Genomic DNA, 14,743 nt, shown 5'->3' with positions numbered 1-14,743 from the left:
TTGAGACAGAGAGAGACAGAGCATGAACAGGGGAGGGTCAGAGAGAGGGGGACACACAGAATCCAAAGCAGGCTCCAGGCTCTGAGCCATCAGCCCAGAGCCCGACACGGGGCTCAAACTCACGGACTGTGAGATCGTGACCTGAGCCGAAGTCAGACGCTTAACCGACTGAGCCACCCAGGCGCCCTTCTACCTCTTTTTTTAAAATCTCTGCTCCTCTCTCTCTCTCCCTCCTCTCTCTCTCCCCTTTGCTCTCTCTCCCTCCAGCCTCACACTCTCTCTCTCTTTATCTCCCTCATTTTTTTTTTTTTTCTCTCTCTGTCCCTCTTTTTCCTGGCAGTGTCTTCCCGCCTGGAACAAACCAAACAGGCAACTGGTACTGTTCCATTGGGATAGCCTCAGAGTTTGTAAATATTTTTTTTTCTGGATCAATTGCTGGCAATAAACAAACACAGGTAACATAGAGCGTGTTAAGCAGTGGTAATGCTCTGAAGAAAAATAAATCGAGAAAGAGGATGGGGAGCACCTGGGAAAGGCAGTCCCTAAGCCCCTCACCGACAAGCCACGCAGGTATCTGTGGGAAACAGATTCCAAACAGATGAAAGGGCTGGGGCCACAGCTCAGACACGCTGCTGTATCTCTTTCTGTTTCATTTTGCAGATCCTCTAATAGGTAAGATTTGGGGGAAAGTTTCTGACAACAGTAACTGTAAATCCCGAATATACTTTGGATCAAAAATAACCGTTTAACACAATAGAAATATCAAAGGCCACAAAAACCCTACACTTTATCTTCACTGAAGTGGCTATAATTCTCTAGGACGATGACCTGGTCAGGTTCCTTTGAAGCAACTCTAAATGACTACCTGTGACTCCAGCCTCTCGGGCTACTTGGGGAGACTGCTGACCCCACCTTATTTTTAGTTGAACCAAGGTTATTATGGATACACACACACACACACACACACACACACACACACACTGTACTTTGTGAATAATCCGTAAACTCTCGAATCAAAAATTCAACTGGAAAGAATGCCTGGGGGTGTCCTATTGCAAAACCGAATAAAATGTGTTCAGGATTTACAGTTACTCTTGAAAGAGACAGTCTGGGATGTACTTTCTGCTTTTCCCTCTCCTTTCTTGCTGTCACTTCTCTGAAATCTTTCCTGCTCCTCTGACTTGCCTCCACCATTGTCGAGTGATCCGAATGGAAGATCTTCAGCTGGACCTCATAGTTTCACGACGGAGTTATTTTCCACGAGCGTTTGGTAAGAAATTCCTCGATGGGTCTCCTGTTAGGCCCTAGCACACTTGAGGTGCCTTTGAAATAAGCAACATTTTGCATTCCTGAAAGCCTCCATCTTGGGTAAAATTGTGCCCTAAAAATAACAGGCTTATGAAAGAGAGTAGAGGTAAAGCACTCAGTGTCTGTGCAATTCTGTATACGGAGCACTAACAAAAACAACGCTTTGAACCTGTAAAGGTGTCATGGACTTTCTTGGTGGCAGATATTAAAGAAAAAACCAGCAGAGTGAACAGGTGGCAGCCATCGGATCTGATCATAGCTGCAGGGACAGAGGCCAGGCCGGTGGGAGTGACCACTGCTAGGGTGGCTGAAAGAGTCACTGCAACCCATCTCGAGCCAAGAGCGGCACAGAGCGGGGGGCCCACAGCTTGGGAAAGCCTGAATGCAGGAACGTGTTTTTAATTTTCTTCAGGCATTGCCGAAAAAGGCTCCTTCCATGAGTGCCGTAGCCAAGTTAAGAGCTTTTCCTTTCCTGTGCAAGGTTATCATGCTAATCTTTTGGGGGGTTTTCTTTGGCCTCCCTTTGTTCAGGAACATCTGTGTCTGAGCAAACGTGAATTTTTTGTCACCCCAATAGATTTGCCTGTCTGACTTTTGTTCGTGAGCTTTTGCACGTTACGAAACCAAACACATTGTGGGGGAACAGACTCTACTTGACCGATTAGAGATTGGATTCTCTTGGGGGGGCCTGGGGGGGGCTCAGTCAGTGGAGCATCCGACTCTTGATTTCCGCTCAGGTCCTGGTCTCACGGTTGGTGAGATCGAGCCCCACATGGGGCTCTGTGCTGACAGTGCAGAGCCTTCTTGGGATTCTCTCTCCCTCTCTCTCTCTGCTTGCCCCCCACCCCCAAATAAATAAGTAAACTTTTAAGAAAAAAGAGAAAGAAACTGGGTTCTCTTCAGTTGGCAAGAAGATTAGGCTGGCGGCTGGGCCTCAGCCTCACCACTGACAGAATAGGAATGGCAGGCAATAACAGGCCCCCTGGATCTCGTGCTTTCCGTGGGCCAGGCACTTCATGAACGCTTTGTAAATATTACCATATGGAATCATCAGGGTGGTCCTAAGTCAGGGAAATGTCCATCCCCATCTACACATGGCAGAACCAGATGGAGGGAAGTGGGGTGACTTGGTTGATGTCCCATACCCAGCCAGGAATGCAGGACTCACAACTCATTTCCAAACCTCATGCTCTTAACCATCTCTTCCTTGATTCTGTGAACATTGAGCTGAGTCTTGAAATTCCTGTTGATTCAAAAACTGATTTGATACCAGGAGGAAACTACAAAACTCTTCTCTGGACGATCAAAACGTGTCATCTGTGTGCCTTTTGCTTCTGGTTCTCATTCTCTGTGCCCCAAAGGGACAGATATCCAATCTTCAGAGCATGTGTTGTGCCACGAGAGGAGTGTGTTTGACGCATGGCTTGCTGCTATATTTTGCTAAACGTACTACAAACTGAATGCCAGGAAGGGTTCTAGAAGGCTGACAGACCAGACGGGGGACATAGGGTAAGATGCCAGGTAGACAAACAATGGGAAGGTTTAAAACAGCAAATTGTTCTTTGCCTTTGCTTGTATGTTACATTGAAAACAACACAGGGGCGCGTGGGTGGCTCAGTAGGTTAGGCGATCGGCTTCGGCTCAGTCATGATCTCCCCGCTCGTGAGCTCAAGCCCCATGTCGGGTTCTGTGCTGACAGCTCAGATTCAGATTCTGCTTCAGATTCTGCATCACCCTCTTTTTCTCCCTCCCCTGCTTGCACTTTCTGTCTCTCTCTCTCTCTCTCTCTCTCTCAAAAATAAATAAACATTAAAAAAATCTTAATAATACCTTGGAAAAAAAAGGAAACAATCATCTCACAGTTCTGGAGGCTGGAGGTCTGAGCTATGTTTCCTCTACAATATGTGGGGGAACCCTTCCTTCCTCTTCTGACTTCTTGGTGTTCCTGGGCTTGCAGCCACACCTGCCAACCTCTGCCTCTGTCGTCACAGGGTCTTCTCCCTGTGTCTCTGTCTTCACATGGTGTTCTTTTTACAAGGCCACCAGTCCTACTGGATTAGGGGCCCACCAAACTTTCATGACTTCATTTTACCTGAAGTAATTATATCAGTAGCGTTAATTCCACATTCCGAAGCAGTTCACATTCTGAAGTCCTGGGAGTTAGGACTTTCACATATCTCTCTGCGGGACACAATTGAACCTGTAACACATCATTGATTCTTTTTTTTTTTTTAAAGAAGTGGGTAAATTGATGAAATATTCATGGTATGGAATAATGCGCCTGAGACATTTCTCCCTCCCTTATTAAATCATGTATTGATACCTCTATTACAAGTTCCAAAGTTCATTTGACAAGTGCTTTTAGAATTGCTTAAATATTTAGATGCAATAACTACAAAAAGACATACCTTAAATCCCGGGGATGTGAGGAATCTGGAAATAAACACTACAGAGATCCATTCAGCGATGCAAAAATTAAGAAAATGAAAAATTAAGGAAAAAATGAGGAAAAATTATCAGGAGCAAATGGGATAATAGAAACGTTGCCACAGGAACACTAAGGGGTTCACCTTACCCCCTTCTTTCACCCCAGCAGCTGACTCAGTCTTCAGCATAAGCTGCCTTTCCAGAACATACTGTTCTTGTAACCCCCTGGCTTCCTGCTGCCATCAGAGTAGCAGGAATGACCAAAAGTGCAAAAAGGAGGAAGAAAGAATCTTGAAGTGATGGCAGAAAATAACTGCACTAGATCAACAATTTTGCATATGCTTTGTAAAGTAGAAACTGAATTTAATGTAAAAACAAATACTGTAATATTCTACTATCCCTAACTCTTAAGAGAAGTGGCTCTAAATTAATTTATGTCTTTAGAATACCTCGAGTCATTTCTTTAGTCATTCCGTCAGCCAATCATTCTGCACTTAACCGTATTCGTTTCTGTTTGCCCGTAGTTTATGGAGGCGTTTCAACAATGGTGTGAATACGGGATCCCTGGAAACTGGAAGCAGACATCAAGTGGTTGATGTCAAGGCTCATTGTCTCATCATGGGGAAAAGTTTCAGGAGACCAACACAATTTTTAATGAAGAAACAAAATACAAAATGACATTTCTCTTCTCAAATTAAAAATTGTCATCGTCGTAGCTCAACGTAACATTCTTTAAAATCTTGGAAACTCGTCAATAACCTAGAAGTTACAAAGGAGATGAAGCCAAAGGAATCCATAATCTCACTTCATCTCGGCATCTCTGTTCTCCTTCTCTGTCTCCGTATCCATCTGCTTATGGACAGGTAGAAAGGTATGAATATCCATTCCTATTCCTATAGGGTTCTTCCATTTGCTTTGTTTTACCCTTTAAATCTTGACTATGATTTTCTTTAAATGCTTCAATATCTTGTCAGCTTAAAAAGAGGAGTTATGGAAAAAACCCAAAGAGTTTGGAGAGAGAGATGCTAGAGTCTATGTCCGATTCCCTCTGACCCGAGCTTTCTCTTTTACCCTGCAAATGCTGTGTACGTTTGTCTATTCTCTTTTCTGTTTCTTAGGACTGCTTGTCTCTTAAGACTCATTAAGACATGAAGACACTAATTTACGCTTTTTTTTTTTGTCCTGAGATAAGTGTGCAGGACTGATGTAATGTGTTACTTTCTTCTCCATCAGGTGTAAGCAACGGAAAGAGCCTGATTTAACATTTGTTTACAGAGCACCTTGTAACATATTCTCTTATTTAATCATTATCACAGCTCCAGGGGTTAGATTTCTTTATCCTCTTCGTTCACTGTTCAGGTAGCAATTATAGACTTACTCATTCCTGAACAGACAGCTATACAGAAAAAAACTTTATACTGTCCATCTTTGGTTATGTCTTACAAAATTGCACTTTAAGACCAGCCCAAAGCGTAGGCAGTAATATAATCAAGATTGGGCATTCTTAAATTTTTCCTATAACACCGTGATTCAAAGATGGGACAGAGAAAGTTCACTACCTCATCCTCATTAGCTTTTCCTTATTTTCCTAGGTGTCAGGATACAAATTTATTCCGGTAAATGGTTCTCTTAACGTTTGAATACAAATCATTATTTTTCTTCGTAAGCAATTATAGAAAATTCCGAATCATAAATTTAAAAAGGAAAGAGAGTAAACGTATAACGTCCACAGTCTCACCACCTAGATAAGTGAAATGTTAAGAGTCGGCAAATGTATTTGAAAATCTTTAATAGGAATGTGTGTGTTAACTATCCATCCATTAGCGTTTCAAAATAGTTTATTTTCAAATAATATGCATTCAATAATTTGCATGTCAGTAAATAAATATCTGCGTTATCATTCTCACCGAATATTATTCCATTATACATGTTACAGAATTTATCAATTATTTGCTTCTTAAAAAATATAAGATATTGTACATCAGAGCTGGGCATGGGTAAGCAGTACAGTATGAGAAAAAGAGAATGGACAAAGATATTTTATTTTTTTATTTTTATTTATTTATTTTTTAATTTTTTTACATCTTTATTTATTTTTGAGAGAGAGACAGAGTGTGAGCAGGGAAGGAGCAGAGAAAGAAGGGCACATGGAATCCAAAGCAGGCTCCAGGCCCCGAGCCATCAGCACAGAGCCCGATGCGGGGCTCGAACTCACAAACCGCGAGATCACGACCTGAGCCGAAGTCGGACGCTCAACCGACCGAGCCACCCAGGTGCCCTTGGACAAAAATATTTTAAAGGAGAAGATGAAGGAGAAACGTAACAGAATTTCAAGCCTATGATTCACTTGCATGAAAGACCACTGAATGCGCTCTTCAAACAGAGCTGACATTGAGGGTCGCAGGGTCTCTCTGTGTTGTGGTTGGTGCAAGTGTGATGCGGAGGGTGTCTGAAGCCAGAATTTGCCAAATACCTATGGTTCCCTTCCACGTACATCCATGTTTAAGACAATCCAGTGGGTAGTTTTCAGCCGCAGCTAGAAAAAAAAAAAATGGGATGTGTTAGCAATAACAACATTTTGGTATTTTCTCAAATATTTGACAACTAAAAAATTCAACTCCGTTCTCAAGTACTTACCTTGTGCGCAACACTTGACATCACATCACTGTAGTCTCCACTGATGATAAATTATGGCAATTCCTTGCTCCCTCCAGCCCTGCCCTCCAAATTCTTACCCTCTGAACTCCACAGCTAAAAAGAGTAGAAGGAATTTTTGGATAAATACCTTGCCATTCAAACAATTTTTGCTTCGTCTTCAAATTAACTCAGGTAAAGCTGCCTCCCTTGCTAGTCAAACTTGTTAGCTGAGCATTTGCTACTTGAACTAGGAGTATATGGGTTGGAGATGTGTACATCAACCAGCTCCCAAATGCATATTCATGGGGGAGGAGGAAGGCTGGAGCAAAACAGTGTAGATTTGAGGGAGGTTAGTAGATCTCTTTGTTTCAGTGTGATTTGGTGAGGGATTATAAATTAGGGAAATGATGTATCTGTAAGAAAGTTGAGAAATGACTTGCCAAATGGGAATAAGGAAGGAAATGTACGGAGCAGAGAAACTTTGGGATCATGTTCAGCTCACAAGATCCTTTCTACTTACTCTTTAATGAAATGAGTTTAGAATTTCTTACTTTCCTTCCTCCCCTTCCTGCTCTTGTGTCTTCTTTTTGTCTGTCCATTTATTTATCGGATAATTTAAGTAACAATTCTCATCATTGTGTCTGCATAGCACTTTATTATCTCAATGCTTCGCTCAACCAGAGGCATAAATGAAAGCAAGGCAGCTAATGAAACCAGAATTCGCTTCATAAACAGGGAAACATCTGGAAGACTTTGGGTATTATTTTGCTTCTTCAGCTGGGGGTTTGTTTGCCCTTTGCTTCTGATCTGCTCCTAGATTTTCACATATGAGACAAAAAATACTTTGACTAAAGCAATGTTTCCCAACCTTGCTGGATTATGAGTGTCGCCTGGGAACAACTTGTTAAATGCACAGATCCAGACATCATTGAATCAGAATTTCTAGGGAATTGGCTGGGAAATGTGTGTTTTTAACAAGGGTCCCAGATGATTCTCATGATTAGACAAGTTCAGGGCTCACTGGACTAAGATGTGGACTTTTGTGACCTGATCTAAAAACAAGTCTATCCATGAGTCAACAGCACCGAGCCCACAGCATGTGTAAGACATGAACAACTCAATAAATTTGCCCCAGGACCTGAGACCTTCACTGACATTCTTAACTTTGGCACTGCTATTTACAAGGTCTAGTATCCATCAGTGATATAAACTGCCTATTCCCTATCCCGCTCCAAAAGATTCTAAATCTGGGGGAGCTCTGGGGGAGGACAAAGAACACTTTGAGAAGTACTGATAAATCAATGTCATTCATCATCTCTGCTTGAAGGCCAGCCTTAATGTAACACAATTGCTCTCAGTTATCTCCTCCTCCTTCCCTCCACTCACCTCTCTCTCTCTCTCTCTCTCTCTCTCTCTCTCTCTCATTCTCTCCCTCTCTCCATCTTACTCTTTATAAGGCCGGAGGTGGCCTTAAATTACCTCCCAAGGGCTTGGAAGCTCAGGCCCCATCCTTTCTCCCAGCGTGTCAATCCTTCTCACCATTTCAGAGTGCAAACTCTCAGATGATCCCTTCTGCCATCTATAGGCCCAGGTCTCCTTAAATTTCTCCAGTCAATCAAGATATCTCCCTCAAACTTCAGATATTTTCATTTGCAAAGAAAGCATCTAGATATTTGCCACCTGGCTATCCAAGGAGTACTTAAACATTTGGAAGTTTAAACCATAAGCTCTCATGCTGTGACTTATCCACTCACATGTCCAAGCAGACCCTGGACGCTGTTCTCAAGTCCTCATCTCCCTCCACCTTTTCCTCAACATCACATCCATAAGCGAGCCCTGTCACTTCTCTATCCAGCACCCCATTTGCCGAGTCCACTGTCATTGTCCAGATTCTAACACCGTTTCCTGGATTTCTTCCTCCCACAAAACAAAACGACAAACGGGCTAACAAATCCTTCTCCCAACTCTGGTTTCCCCATCCCAGCAAATGGTGCTACCATCCGTTCCAGCATCTCAGGGGGAAAATATTTGGAGTCTACCTCCTTTCTATTCCTACCTGCATCTGATCCACAAGCCAGTTCTCCGAAACCCACCTTCAAAATAGATCCAAGATCTGAGCATTTCTCCCTCTCTCCATTGTACCACACTGGTCCCAGCCACATCGCATTTTGCCTCAAATACTGCAGTGACTTCCTTGCTTTTTGCCCTTGCCACCACCTGGTTACCATTCTCTATAACATAACCAGAGTGATCATCCTGAAGTGTATTGTATCATTCCCCTGCAGTGGCTTTCCACTCAGACTAAAATCCAATCTCCTTTTATGGTCTCCTAGATCCTGCATTATCTGATGGTGCCTGCCTCTCCACGCTCATTTCCTACCCATGACCCTCTCCCCATTTTCTCTGCCCCAGCCACACACTATCCTAGAAATATGATCATCTATGGATTTGAGATATTTGAAGATTTCAACAATTTCAAACTAATTCACCATAAATGCAAATTTGAAATGCAAATCCACTTGTATGGATAAAAATAAGACTCTTTAACCAATCTCCAAAACTATTTAAAAACCATCTTTAGAAAAACACTAGTGACACATAAATGGAGATACAATATATCTAAATGAAAGTAAATAAACATATTTCCAAGAACAATTTTGTTTTTTTAAGTTCACACCATGAATACAAAGACTTAAATTTTGACTTAATCTCCACGAGTACGTATCGTTTTAATTTTTCAAGACGGAATTCACTTTTTAAAAATTGTTAGGAAAGTAAATACCTCCAAAATGTTATCATTACTCTCAGCACTGCATTTCACTCTCAAACTGTTTGGGTTTGCACAATACATTACAAGAGTATCAGGGTACTGAGAGAGCAAGAGGAAGAGAGAACCGTTGGCCCGGTTGTGATCATGTGACATTCGCCAGCACGCACTACTCAAACTGCGAGATATTGTTCGTTTATCGAGATAAAATTTATTAGAAATGTTGGCTCGTCTTGCGGAACACTCGCAGAACAAGTTGCTCGCCATCCGAGGTTTCACTGGAAAGGGATTTTCAGCACATGACTGTTCAGATTGTCCAGTAGTCGCCAATTAGCAATCTCTTTAGAGAAACCAACAATATACTTGAGATCAGCTGACTCACTTTCTTAGCACAGAGGCCTAGTATTACCACGACCTTCAAGGGCAACTTCTGGCCAGATGAAGGGATTTGCATGGGTGTATGCTAAACCCAGTCACCATAACCAGTGGGATTTTCCATGGGTATGATGTGATCATGTAATAAGTAAATACTAACATTTGGAAAATGATCATGATTTGATGAGGCTATAAACAGCACCCGTTAAGAGCCAGGGTGTTGTAATTAGGCAGTTGTGACTTCTCTACCTCAACTACCCACCTAAGTAAGGAACTAACTACATTCCCTTATGCCAACCTCACTACGCCTCAGTTCTCTCTTCTGCGAAATGGAAGAATAATTGCCTTTCCTCCTGAGGGCCGTGTGAGCATTAAATGAGATGTTACATTTAGACCGCTTAGTTTAGGACCTGGCACACAGCATTTCTTAAAGAAGCCCCAGATGGTGTAGAGTGACCATGTTACCTCAGTGATTTGCATAAAATCATTCTTTTTGGTGTTTTTCTCCACTTTGTTACTGTCAGATCTTATTATGGTTGCCCTACATTCTAGAACTCCAAGACCATCCAAATCCCAAGTACTATTCTTATCAATGTGACCATTTTTGTAGAGAAAAAATACATTTTAAAATTCTCCACATCACCTTTTTTTTAAAATTTTTAATGTCTATTTACTGATTTTTGAGAGAGAAAGAGAGAGCGAACAGGGGAGGGGCAGACAGAGGGGGAGACAGAATCCCAAGCAGGCTCCGTGCTGTCAGCACAGAGCCCAATGTGGGGCTCGAACGCCCGAACCATGAGATCATGACCTGAGCCGAAACCCAGGGTCGGACACTTAACTGACTGAGCCACCCGGGTGCCCTATTCACATTACCGGTTTCTAAGGTGAGTGTATGTACCCGGGGTGTAGCAAAGACATTCCACTTGAACGAACAAAAAGAGATTAGAGTTTCTGTATCAACTTTCCTTCTTCTGTATTTGATTTTTGTATTAGTGTGATTGGATGTGTACAGAATTTGTAAGCACACATACATTATTGGGGAGGTGTTCTGTTCTGGATGTACAATCACAGAGTTTTGGAAGCCATTGTTCTGGAACAGGAATTAGCAAACGACAGCCCAGGGGCCAAATCTGGCCCACAGCTTATTTTTATAAATAAAGTTTTATTAGAACATAGCCATCTCAATTTGTTTCCATATCTTCAGTGGCTGCTCCTGTGCCACAATGGTAGAGGTGAGTAGTCGAAACTGTGGCTACATCACCTACAAGCCGAAAATAATTACTTACTGACACTTAAGAGAAAGTGTTTGCCAACCCCTGCTCTAGAAAGTGGTTTTAGAGGAGGAGGAAAATAATACTCACTGCAACCTAGCTTTTATCACTTTTCACCCCAGTACTATCAGATCCATTAGCCAACTCCAGAAGGTTCATGATGTTTCCCAGCCCCTTACTACCTGGAGACTGGTTCCCAGACCAGCAGCAACAGTAGCGTCTGGGAGCCTGGTTCAAAATTCAGATGTCGCAGAATCTGCCATTGAGCAAGGCCCACAGGAGATACACGTAGACGTTAAAATTTGAGAAACAGCAGGCTCACCTATACAATTCTTAGGTCAAATACTAGCGGAATCCTTAGAAGCTAAGGATATTAATTTTGGACTTCTCATTGGACATATATTTGCTTCTGCTTTGCACCGGTGAACTGATTTGCCATATATAGAGAACCAGGGAAGCTGGCATGATCTGGCTCTCCTCCAGTTAACATTTATATATGGAAAGGCTGAGTCAGTCGTGTATAAGTTTTGGGGCCTCTCTCTTTTATCAAAAGCAAAACAAGGATCTTGCTCCTGAAGGTTAAACCACGGGGATGTGTTCAGTGATGGAGAAACACACGCACTGAGGAAGGACTAGTGATCTCTGGATTTTGTCCTCCGGAATGTTTTGGCTTTGAAACCAAAATGATGACAGTTCCATAAGGTTAAAGACCAGTTCCCCCGCCCCCTCCACATCACAAAGAAGAAATGAATGGAGGATTCACTGAAGGAGCACGGTGCAGGACAGAATGTGCTCCCAAAGCAAGCAGGCTGGCATGTTGGGCCGGGCGGTCACACCAAAAAGTCCATGGCATCAGGCCCGCTATGCTTTCTGGGTCAGCGCTGGCCAACCTTTTCCTTCCTTGAGGTCCTGCCACAGGGTTTTCAGCTTTTCCTAATGAAGTATTAATGAGGTGGGTGTAATTTATTGAATAGGGCGAGGTAAACTCGCTGTGCCTGGAGCTGAGTTATGTTTCCTGAAGGGAGAAGCAAACTTATGAAATAAATCATTCCCTCTTTAATTAGCAGCTTTGGCTAGCCTACTTGAAGTGACGGAGCCAAACGGGAAAGTAAGCCAGCCATCAGTCAGAAACCCAAACACGGGTCTCATTTGCTGCTCACCGAGAGATTTATGCTGCTTGGGGTGAAGGTGTCAGGGGACCCGAGTTAGTTACTCGGAGCACCACAATGAAATGCTCTCTTTCCGCCCCCGCTCTGGCTAAACCCCTGCCCCCTCCCCCCCCCCCCCAAACAGGTTCCTTTACCTTCTCACGCCACTATTATGTTCCAAACGAAAACAGCCAGCCAGAGAGAAGAGGAAACCAGTTAGCGCATCTTCCAACGTTTCAGGTCGACCTTCCTGTTCGCGGATCTGTACCAGTGGGTTTTCGTTCCAAGTGCTACTTTTACTTTCTCGGCACAGAGCGCCTCTTCTTTGAGGTCAACCGCACGGGCCGCTTGCTGTACCGGCGTCGAAGCCGGATGCGGAATGCTCCGTGTATGACGACACGTGTCATTTCAGTACAGGTCAGCATTCAGCAGGGCTTGCTAGGGGGCACCAGGCCTGCCCAAGAGGGATGCGAGAATGATTCTCTGAGGCAGGGGATCATAGGCGACGTTAGAGAAGAGGGAGAGTTGGTGAGGAAAAACGACATAATTGGTCACGGAGAAATTTTCACTTTCCTGCCATCCTAGTCAGAGTCCCTTCACCTAATTTTCTCCATTTCGCAACATGGATCACACGCAGAAGCTCGGAAGAACACGGGCCCCGTGGCCTCCCCTCAGTAACTACCCTCACCCTAAAAACTCAGCCAGTTAAATGAGCCTGGTGTCGATCCTGATGTTTCACAGCAGAGCCCATTATATTTTTCCACGTGAGAGCCCACTCGTACCTTGAGACTTTGAGTTCCAGGTGGAACCTGGGCTTCCCAGGGTTCAAATCCACCTTCCGTGGCCAAAACTGGTTTCCTGTCTTGAACAAGAATGACTTAACAAGCTTGGTGGACATGCCTGGCCGAAACATTTTGATGAGCTAAAAGGGAACCAATCAAAAACATATGGATTCTATTTTCTTGAACATACCCGCGATTTTCACAGAAATGGATTTGTCCCCAAGCATTTTGTTCTCCAGAACTTTCTGTCTGGACTCCAAACCTTACCATGATGCCTGCCAGGGGCAGAGGGACGCCTGGCATTTGCGGGCCGACCATGCAGATTTTATTAGAATCTGTAATTTCTTTCCTGCTTCTTGTTTGAAGATTTTGTGAGGGTTCAGCCCAGATGAGCCCACTCTTAGCTTCTCAGATATGTCTCTCCCCAGATGGTCTCCCCCTGCCCTCCTCTCCACCCCCACCCCTTCCCTGCAGGCCGCTTGCTAGAAACTCAGAAGAAACAAAGACTTCTTGCCCTCTGAATGGGAAAGGCTCGTTCCCCTAACCCAAGCCTCGAGGAACAAAACTGTCCCCTCCCCACGCCATTTTAGAAAGAAGAAAAGAAAAGGGATCTGAGAATTTTTCTCCTGCTACAGGGCTGTGAGGATGAAGTTTGTAGAGCTCATGTTTTCTCTTTACTTCCATCCTATTCACCTTTGCCAGCTAGTAAGACTTTGCATTCCTGGAACCCAAACCGCGATATTCCAGTCTCTTTGCTAAGCCTCCGTGTGGAAGAAAGAAACTGCTTTCCCAGAAGCCAAGGTCTTCTTGACTCCCGCTGCTTTGCCCACCTGCTGCCGAGAAGGCACAGGCCATTCGGCCGTGGGCGTGCCCTCTCTGAGCGGGAGGCGGGGGCTCATTTGAGGAAGAACAGACCACTAATAAATTGCATGGTCATTACCCTTTATGCATACTTGTTCTAATAGGTGTCGCAGATTCCTGCCTCCTAATAAGGAAGGGAAGTAGAAAAACACATAAATTCTCTCGAGGGAGTCAGACAGCCCCAAGCCACATTCGACAGCTGCGAACGTTACCATGAGCACAAAAGCAAAACAGGGCTTAAAAGAGTGATACATTGCCAGCGATTCTGGCGCGATTTCCTTGGATCCAGACTATGTTTTGCACTGTTTCAGTTGAAGAGTAGCACTCCTGCCTGCCATATGTGATGGAATTTGGAGCTTAAATAAACAATGGCATTAATTGATCCAAAAGGGATTCATTGGAAGCATCCCAACGTTTGCCTTTATACCATAGATTTGTTTGTTTAGTTGTTTATGCTAACTTTTTCCCCCTTTCTTTTGAATTTATTTTTCAATGTTGATTTATTTTTGAGAGACAGAGAGAGACAGAGCATGAACAGGGGAGGGGCAGAGAGAGAGGGAGGGAGACCCAGAATCCGAAGCCAGCGCCAGGCTCCCAGCGGTCAGCACAGAGCCCGCCGCGGGGTTCGAACTCATGAACCATGAGATCATGACCTGAGCTGACGTCGGACACTTAACCGACTGAGCCACCCAGGTGTCCCTTTTTCCCTTTCTTTTTAATCTCAGCAGTTTACATTTTGGCACACGATGGAGCTTTCTGGCCCAATGCCCAGTGTCATTAAATCTAATTTTTGAACTTTTGAAGGGTCACTCAGGTAATGGTTCTCTCTCCCTCACTCCCTCCTTCCCGTCTTCCCTTCCTTCCTTTCTTCTTTTCTACAGTGTACTTTCTCTGGGATGGCCTGGAGATTTGACAGAGATGTGTCCCATTTCTTTACAGTGGCTGCAGAGGGGACATGTAGGTGCCTACTTAAGAGGCCATTAGTCTACCCCCCTCCCCCCAGCCCCGCGGGTTTATGGGCTTACTAAGAAAATCTATGAGAATATATAGGACCAGAGTTCACCCAAAAGTCCAGGGCAGCAGATATGAATTTCTGGTTTATTTTGATTTGTTCAAAATTTGTTTCTCAGTTTCATTAATTCAGATGGAGGCTTTTCTAAGAGCTAC

General features: G+C 43.8%; 1 long non-coding RNA gene across 1 annotated transcript; it reads right to left on the bottom strand.

Moving 5' to 3' along the window:
- Positions 1-5,984: 5,984 nt before the first annotated feature.
- On the bottom strand, positions 5,985-13,555 carry LOC123593163. Its single transcript, XR_006710160.1, has 4 exons — positions 13,409-13,555; positions 12,716-12,855; positions 12,089-12,387; positions 5,985-6,271 (listed from the first exon to the last, which is right to left on the bottom strand). It is a non-coding gene; the product is annotated as an uncharacterized LOC123593163 (long non-coding RNA).
- Between the last annotated feature and the right edge of the window lie 1,188 nt (positions 13,556-14,743).

Source organism: Leopardus geoffroyi, chromosome D4 (genome assembly GCF_018350155.1).
Source record: "Leopardus geoffroyi isolate Oge1 chromosome D4, O.geoffroyi_Oge1_pat1.0, whole genome shotgun sequence".
Taxonomy (NCBI): Eukaryota; Metazoa; Chordata; class Mammalia; order Carnivora; family Felidae; genus Leopardus; species Leopardus geoffroyi.
This window is presented reverse-complemented; position numbering and strand designations above follow the sequence as displayed.